The sequence below is a fragment of the Harmonia axyridis genome, chromosome X, assembly GCF_914767665.1.
Source record: "Harmonia axyridis chromosome X, icHarAxyr1.1, whole genome shotgun sequence".
NCBI lineage: Eukaryota > Metazoa > Arthropoda > Insecta > Coleoptera > Coccinellidae > Harmonia > Harmonia axyridis.
In genome coordinates this window covers 37,650,081-37,660,080 of record NC_059508.1, presented here as the reverse complement: position 1 = coordinate 37,660,080, position 10,000 = coordinate 37,650,081, and the positions used below count along the sequence as shown (strand labels likewise).

General features: G+C 41.9%; 1 non-coding gene across 1 annotated transcript; it reads right to left on the bottom strand.

The window, feature by feature from the left end:
- Positions 1-6,073: 6,073 nt before the first annotated feature.
- LOC123688403 lies at positions 6,074-6,192 on the bottom strand. The gene has a single exon (XR_006749926.1). It is a non-coding gene; the product is annotated as a 5S ribosomal RNA (ribosomal RNA).
- Positions 6,193-10,000: the final 3,808 nt, after the last annotated feature.

Genomic DNA, 10,000 nt, shown 5'->3' with positions numbered 1-10,000 from the left:
ATCGAGCCGAAAAGTCGGCTCACGTCATGCATCGGCGTCTTTTTTTTGTGCCACCGATGCATGACGTGAACGACTTTACGGCGCGATTTAAGATACCGATGCATGACGTGAACGACTTTTCGGCTCGATTTAAGATACCGATGCATGACGTGAACGACTTTACGGCGCGATTTGAGATACCGATGCATGACGTGAACCGACTTTACGGCGCGATTTAAAGCTATACCGATGCATGACGTAAACAAGATCACACCGATGCAGCACGTTAACATTAAAGCCCGCCTAATCCGATCGATGGAGGCCGTCTCGAGTGTCCAACTTGCTCACAAGAGCCGAGAAACAAACCGATGCATCACGTAGACAAGATCGTACCGAATGTTAACACAATCCAGAAGGAAATAATCTTAGATGAATATCGATTCTGATTATTGATTTTTCTTTCGCGATATTGATAGAAGACATCTGAATGAATTTCGAATTAATTCCGAAATCAAAAAAATATTTTCAATAAATTTTTTTTTCTAGAGTACCTCGGTCTTTTCTATTTTTTTTCCAAGTTTCGTACGTCAATCAACATACATCCCAGAAAAAATCATCTCTCTAACTATCCTGGTTCAAAAGTTGTATCGGAACATTTTCACGTCGAAAATATATCTCCAAGTCCAGACCGATGCACCACGTAATCTCGGGCAGACCGATGCACAACGTAAATGACGATCGGGACCGGGGCGATCGGTCGTATCTGACACCGCCGGCTCGGTTCTAACATCGTCAATGAGTCGGGGTTGAAAAAAAGGACGTGAACATTATTCCTTATAAAAATCAAACCCGATCATGGATTTTGATTCTGATTGTTGATTATCGCTATTAGAACATATAAGGAGGCAACCAAATCAAATTTGAGAAAATTCCACGATCAGAAAATTTTTTTCGAAAAAAAAAAAAAATCGTAATCACCTCGGTCATGGCGAGTTATTTTCCGTATTTCATTCCACAATCAACGTATAACATAGAAGAAATCATCTCTCTAACTATCCTGGTTCAAAAGTTGTATCGGAACATTTCACGTCGTAATATCTCGCCAAGTCCAGACCTCGGCGATAGGTAGTATCTGACACCGTCCGCTCGGGACTGACATCGACTTGGACTCGGGCTGATGATGGGGAGGCGTTTAAGGACGTGAACATTTTTCCTTATAAAAATTAAAGTCGACAATGAATATTGATTCTGATTACCGATTTACGTTTTAAAAACACATTAGAAGGCAACCAAATCGAATTTGAGGAAATTCCACGATCAGAAAAATTTTTTCGAAAAAAAAAAAATCCGAAAAATATTTTTCGATTCTGATTACTGATTTACTCTTTTAGAACACATTAGGAGGCAACCAAATCAAATTTGAGAAAATTCCAAAATCAGAAAATTTTTTTCGAAAAAAAAAAAAATTCGAGGACACCTCGGTCATGGCAAGTTATTTCCCACAATCCATTCCCCAATCAACGTACATCCCAGAAAAAATCATCTCTCTAACTATCCTGGTTCAAAAGTTGTATCGGAACATTTTCACGTCGAAAATATATCGCTAAGTCCAGACCGATGCACAACGTAAACTAGGGCTGAACCGATGCACCACGTAAACTCGATCTTACCGATGCACCACGTAATCTCAATCTTACCGATGCACCACGTGAACTGGATCTTACCGATGCAGAACGTAAAGTAGATCTTACCGATGCACCACGTAATCTCGATCTTACCGATGCACCACGTAATCTCCATCTTACCGATGCACCACGTGAACTGGATCTTACCGATGCAGAACGTGAATTGGATCTTACCGATGCACCACGTAAACTCGATCTTACCGATGCAGAACGTGAATTGGATCTTACCGATGCACCACGTAAACTCGATCATACCGATGCACCACGTAATCTCGGGCAGACCGATGCACAACGTAAATGACGATCGGGACCGGGGCGATCGGTCGTATCTGACACCGCCGGCTCGGTTCTAACATCGTCAATGAGTCGGGGTTGAAAAAAAGGACGTGAACATTATTCCTTATAAAAATCAAACCCGATCATGGATTTTGATTCTGATTGTTGATTATCGCTATTAGAACATATAAGGAGGCAACCAAATCAAATTTGAGAAAATTCCACGATCAGAAAATTTTTTTCGAAAAAAAAAAAAAATCGTAATCACCTCGGTCATGGCGAGTTATTTTCCGTATTTCATTCCACAATCAACGTATAACATAGAAGAAATCATCTCTCTAACTATCCTGGTTCAAAAGTTGTATCGGAACATTTCACGTCGTAATATCTCGCCAAGTCCAGACCTCGGCGATAGGTAGTATCTGACACCGTCCGCTCGGGACTGACATCGACTTGGACTCGGGCTGATGATGGGGAGGCGTTTAAGGACGTGAACATTTTTCCTTATAAAAATTAAAGTCGACAATGAATATTGATTCTGATTACCGATTTACGTTTTAAAAACACATTAGAAGGCAACCAAATCGAATTTGAGGAAATTCCACGATCAGAAAAATTTTTTCGAAAAAAAAAAAAATCCGAAAAATATTTTTCGATTCTGATTACTGATTTACTCTTTTAGAACACATTAGGAGGCAACCAAATCAAATTTGAGAAAATTCCAAAATCAGAAAATTTTTTTCGAAAAAAAAAAAAATTCGAGGACACCTCGGTCATGGCAAGTTATTTCCCACAATCCATTCCCCAATCAACGTACATCCCAGAAAAAATCATCTCTCTAACTATCCTGGTTCAAAAGTTGTATCGGAACATTTTCACGTCGAAAATATATCGCTAAGTCCAGACCGATGCACAACGTAAACTAGGGCTGAACCGATGCACCACGTAAACTCGATCTTACCGATGCACCACGTAATCTCAATCTTACCGATGCACCACGTGAACTGGATCTTACCGATGCAGAACGTAAAGTAGATCTTACCGATGCACCACGTAATCTCGATCTTACCGATGCACCACGTAATCTCCATCTTACCGATGCACCACGTGAACTGGATCTTACCGATGCAGAACGTGAATTGGATCTTACCGATGCACCACGTAAACTCGATCTTACCGATGCAGAACGTGAATTGGATCTTACCGATGCACCACGTAAACTCGATCATACCGATGCACCACGTAATCTCGGGCAGACCGATGCACAACGTAAATGACGATCGGGACCGGGGCGATCGGTCGTATCTGACACCGCCGGCTCGGTTCTAACATCGTCAATGAGTCGGGGTTGAAAAAAAGGACGTGAACATTATTCCTTATAAAAATCAAACCCGATCATGGATTTTGATTCTGATTGTTGATTATCGCTATTAGAACATATAAGGAGGCAACCAAATCAAATTTGAGAAAATTCCACGATCAGAAAATTTTTTTCGAAAAAAAAAAAAAATCGTAATCACCTCGGTCATGGCGAGTTATTTTCCGTATTTCATTCCACAATCAACGTATAACATAGAAGAAATCATCTCTCTAACTATCCTGGTTCAAAAGTTGTATCGGAACATTTCACGTCGTAATATCTCGCCAAGTCCAGACCTCGGCGATAGGTAGTATCTGACACCGTCCGCTCGGGACTGACATCGACTTGGACTCGGGCTGATGATGGGGAGGCGTTTAAGGACGTGAACATTTTTCCTTATAAAAATTAAAGTCGACAATGAATATTGATTCTGATTACCGATTTACGTTTTAAAAACACATTAGAAGGCAACCAAATCGAATTTGAGGAAATTCCACGATCAGAAAAATTTTTTCGAAAAAAAAAAAAATCCGAAAAATATTTTTCGATTCTGATTACTGATTTACTCTTTTAGAACACATTAGGAGGCAACCAAATCAAATTTGAGAAAATTCCAAAATCAGAAAATTTTTTTCGAAAAAAAAAAAAATTCGAGGACACCTCGGTCATGGCAAGTTATTTCCCACAATCCATTCCCCAATCAACGTACATCCCAGAAAAAATCATCTCTCTAACTATCCTGGTTCAAAAGTTGTATCGGAACATTTTCACGTCGAAAATATATCGCTAAGTCCAGACCGATGCACAACGTAAACTAGGGCTGAACCGATGCACCACGTAAACTCGATCTTACCGATGCACCACGTAATCTCAATCTTACCGATGCACCACGTGAACTGGATCTTACCGATGCAGAACGTAAAGTAGATCTTACCGATGCACCACGTAATCTCGATCTTACCGATGCACCACGTAATCTCCATCTTACCGATGCACCACGTGAACTGGATCTTACCGATGCAGAACGTGAATTGGATCTTACCGATGCACCACGTAAACTCGATCTTACCGATGCAGAACGTGAATTGGATCTTACCGATGCACCACGTAAACTCGATCATACCGATGCACCACGTAATCTCGGGCAGACCGATGCACAACGTAAATGACGATCGGGACCGGGGCGATCGGTCGTATCTGACACCGCCGGCTCGGTTCTAACATCGTCAATGAGTCGGGGTTGAAAAAAAGGACGTGAACATTATTCCTTATAAAAATCAAACCCGATCATGGATTTTGATTCTGATTGTTGATTATCGCTATTAGAACATATAAGGAGGCAACCAAATCAAATTTGAGAAAATTCCACGATCAGAAAATTTTTTTCGAAAAAAAAAAAAAATCGTAATCACCTCGGTCATGGCGAGTTATTTTCCGTATTTCATTCCACAATCAACGTATAACATAGAAGAAATCATCTCTCTAACTATCCTGGTTCAAAAGTTGTATCGGAACATTTCACGTCGTAATATCTCGCCAAGTCCAGACCTCGGCGATAGGTAGTATCTGACACCGTCCGCTCGGGACTGACATCGACTTGGACTCGGGCTGATGATGGGGAGGCGTTTAAGGACGTGAACATTTTTCCTTATAAAAATTAAAGTCGACAATGAATATTGATTCTGATTACCGATTTACGTTTTAAAAACACATTAGAAGGCAACCAAATCGAATTTGAGGAAATTCCACGATCAGAAAAATTTTTTCGAAAAAAAAAAAAATCCGAAAAATATTTTTCGATTCTGATTACTGATTTACTCTTTTAGAACACATTAGGAGGCAACCAAATCAAATTTGAGAAAATTCCAAAATCAGAAAATTTTTTTCGAAAAAAAAAAAAATTCGAGGACACCTCGGTCATGGCAAGTTATTTCCCACAATCCATTCCCCAATCAACGTACATCCCAGAAAAAATCATCTCTCTAACTATCCTGGTTCAAAAGTTGTATCGGAACATTTTCACGTCGAAAATATATCGCTAAGTCCAGACCGATGCACAACGTAAACTAGGGCTGAACCGATGCACCACGTAAACTCGATCTTACCGATGCACCACGTAATCTCAATCTTACCGATGCACCACGTGAACTGGATCTTACCGATGCAGAACGTAAAGTAGATCTTACCGATGCACCACGTAATCTCGATCTTACCGATGCACCACGTAATCTCCATCTTACCGATGCACCACGTGAACTGGATCTTACCGATGCAGAACGTAAAGTAGATCTTACCGATGCACCACGTAAACTCGATCTTACCGATGCACCACGTAATCTCAATCTTACCGATGCACCACGTGAACTGGATCTTACCGATGCAGAACGTGAATTCGATCTTACCGATGCACCACGTAATCTCGATCTTACCGATGCACCACGTGAACTGGATCTTACCGATGCAGAACGTGAATTGGATCTTACCGATGCAGAACGTGAATTCGATCTTACCGATGCACCACGTAATCTCAATCTTACCGATGCACCACGTAATCTCGATCTTACCGATGCACCACGTGAACTGGATCTTACCGATGCAGAACGTGAATTGGATCTTACCGATGCAGAACGTGAATTCGATCTTACCGATGCACCACGTAATCTCAATCTTACCGATGCATCACGTAATCTCGATCTTACCGATGCAGAACGTAAACTCGATCATACCGATGCACCACGTTATCTCGGCAGACCGATGCAGAACGTAAAAAAAAAGCTTACAGCACGCGGTGTTCCCAAGCGGTCACCCATCCAAGTACTAACCGCGCCCGACGCTGCTTGGCTTCAGTGTTCTGACGAGAACTGGCAATTTCAGCGTGGTATGGCCGTAAACAACAAATATTGCGATATCTTCTATGATATCTCACTTTTGGGAGCGGAAAGGACGTGAACGTTTTTCCTTATAAAAAATGAAATAACTTTTGGATATTAATTCTGATTGTTGATTTAAGCTTTAAGAACACATTAGGACATATCTCAATGAAATTTGAGGGATTTCCGAAATCGAAAAATATTTTTCGAAAAAAAAAAAAAATCCCAGAAGACCTCGGTCATCTCAAGTTTATTTCCATATTCTATTACACAATCAACGTACATCACAAAAGGAACCATCTCTCTAACTATCACAGTTAAATTTTTGTATCGGAACATTTCACGTCGGAATATCTCGCTAAGTCCAGACCGGGGAGATCGGTCGCATCTGACACCGTCCGCTCCGGTCTAACATCGTCTTGGAATCGGGGTAACGATGGAGAGGCGTTTAAGGACGTGAACATTTTTCCTTATAAAAATTAAAGTCGACAATGAATATTGATTCTGATTACTGATTTACTCTTTTAGAACACATTAGAAGGCAACGCAATCAGATTTGAGGAAATTTCAAGATCAGAAAATTTTTTTCGAAAAAAAAAAAAAATTCAAGATTACCTGGGTCATGGCAAGTTATTTCCCACAATCCATTCCACAATCAACGTACAACATAGAAGAAATCATCTCTCTAACTATCCTGGTTCAAAAGTTGTATCGGAACATTTCACGTCGAAATACCTCGCCAAGTCCAGACCGGGGCGATAGGTAGTATCTGACACCGTCCGCTCGGGACTGACATCGACTTGGACTCGGGCTGATGATGGGGAGGCGTTTAAGGACGTGAACATTTTTCCTTATAAAAATTAAAGTCGACAATGAATATTGATTCTGATTACTGATTTACGCTTTAAAAACACATTAGAAGGCAACCAAATCAATTTGAGGAAATTCCAAAATCAGAAAAATTTTTTCGAAAAAAAAAAAAATCCGAAAAATATTTTTCGATTCTGATTACTGATTTACTCTTTTAGAACACATTAGGAGGCAACCAAATCAAATTTGAGAGAATTCCAAAATCAGAAAATTTTTTTCGAAAAAAAAAAAAATTCGAGGACACCTCGGTCATGGCAAGTTATTTCCCACAATCCATTCCCCAATCAACGTACATCCCAGAAAAAATCATCTCTCTAACTATCCTGGTTCAAAAGTTGTATCGGAACATTTTCACGTCGAAAATATATCGCTAAGTCCAGACCGATGCACAACGTAAACTAGGGCTGAACCGATGCACCACGTAAACTCGATCTTACCGATGCACCACGTAATCTCGATCTTACCGATGCACAACGTAAACTAGATCACACCGATGCAGAACGTAAACTCGATCTCACCGATGCACCACGTAAACTAGGGCAGACCGATGCAGAACGTAAACTCGATCATACCGATGCACCACGTAAACTCAGGCAGACCGATGCAGAACGTGAACTCGATCTTACCGATGCACCACGTAATCTCGATCTTACCGATGCACCACGTAAACTCGGGCAGACCGATGCAGAACGTGAACTCGATCTTACCGATGCACCACGTAAACTAGGGCTGACCGATGCATCACGTAAACGACGATCGAGAGGCGCGAAAGGACGTGAACGTTTTTCATTATAAAAATTGAAATAAATGATAAATAATGATTCTGATTGTTGATTATCGTTTTTAATATGCATTAGGAGGCAACCAAATGAAATTTGAGGAAATTCCGATAACAGAAAATTTTTTCGAAAAAAAAAAAAAAATTCATGAAATCCTCGGTCATCGCAAAATATTTACCATATTCTGTTCGATAATCAACGTATATTTAAGAAGGAATCATATCTGTATCTATCTTGGTTCAAATTTTGTATCGGAACATTTTGACCAAAGTCCGAGCTTCGGCCGAAACAGACACCGCTGACCTGGCCTATCGATCGACCGAGAGTCGGGGATAGAGCGTAAGTGTTGTCTGGAGGGGAACCCTGTGCTCTCCTGACATATATAGGGAAGGTGGTCGCGTTGGGCGATGCAGAACGTTTGGATCGGGAATTATATTTTTGGTTCAGCTATTGGAATATGGTTTATTGTTGGTATATATTGGCGAAATAACGTTCTTACTGACTGGGGATATTCATAAAAATGAGTCCGGAGATTTTCAGATCGAAGTCCGAGTGATCCGACTTGGAAGGCGTGTTGGGTGGGTCGAGATGGCTTAGATCGATCAGACGAGGCGGGCTAAGTGTTGACGTCATGCATCGGTCCATTTTCAGATTGAGTCCGAGTAATCCGACTTTGAAAGAGTGTTGGGTGCGTCGAGACTGTATAGATAGATCGGACGAGGCGGACTAGGTGTTAACGACATGCATCGGTATATTTTTCTGATCGGAGTCCGAAGAAATCGGCCCTAGTAGGCGCAGCGGACGGTCGAGACGGCCTCGGTGGGTCGGATCGATCGGGAAAAGTTTGCTAAATCGTGTCTGGAGGGGAACCTTGGGTTCTCCTGACATATATAGGGGATAAGGTTTGGGTGAACGATTCTTCACGTAAAAGTTGAGTAATTTATTTTTCGATAAGCTTTTGGATATTGATGAGAAGTATATGTATATCTTCGATTAAAAGAATTCTTACCGTCTCGATGTATATTATATTAGATATATAAGAAATAGTTAACGTGATGCATCGGCCGATTTCCGGATCGGAGTTCGAGAGATGCGACTTTCGATGCGCGATGGGTGGTTCGAGACGGCCTAGATCGATCAGACGAGGCGGGCTAAGTGTTGACGTCATGCATCGGTCCATTTTCAGATTGAGTCCGAGTAATCCGACTTTGAAAGAGTGTTGGGTGCGTCGAGACTGTTTAGATAGATCGGACGAGGCGGACTATGGTGTTAACGACATGCATCGGTATATTTTCTGATCGGAGTCCGAAGAAATCAGCTCTAGTAGGCGCGGCGAACGGTCGAAACGGCCTCGATCGATCGGACGAGGCGGACTAGGTGTTAACGACATGCATCGGCGGATTTTCTGATCGGAGTCCGAAGAAATCAGCTCTAGTAGGCGCGGCGAACGGTCGAAACGGCCTCGGTGGGTCGGATCGATCGGGAAAAGTTTGCTAAATCGTGTCTGGAGGGGAATCCGGGGTTCTCCTGACATATATAGAAGGGGTGGAGAATGGGTCCTGTCCTAGACTGTTTGGAGTTCTTTTTAGGATGATATTCAGTTGGTAAGTGGTAGACCCGAATCCGACCTCGGCGTTTGGGTACTGGCAAGGTGTGTTGGTTTCGGCTTTCGCATCTTGGGTCGCTTTCGTCAACCTCATGCAGCGAGGTCGCGGTCCGCTTCGTCTCTTTGTAGTCGAATGGCCTTTAAGCGACCAACCTTAAAATCGTGATCCTCTGCCCGTTGCGGGTTATGTTCACAAAAAATTTGCAACCACTCAATTCGTTCCGAGCGACAAATATTGTTGAATCTCGAATCACCGTGTCGTTATATTCACATGTATAGCGAAGGGTCGAGATGGAATGTGTATAAGAAATTAGTTGATAGCCGGGGGTTCGTATTATATATGGACGCCTTGGCGAGGGATTGTTTCTAGAAACTTTCTCATTTTTGATCGGTGTTTTGTCCGAGATGATGATGATGTATATATAGCTTGAGTCTCATGCTGACTGGGGGCTGTTACGTCGTTTCGTCGAGGACTTGCACTTACTGATGTGCGGCGCTAGTCGAAGTCAATCGACATGGCTAGTGCCACATGACGAGAGGCGAACGGGTTTGGCCATACCGGCAATCTCGTGGAC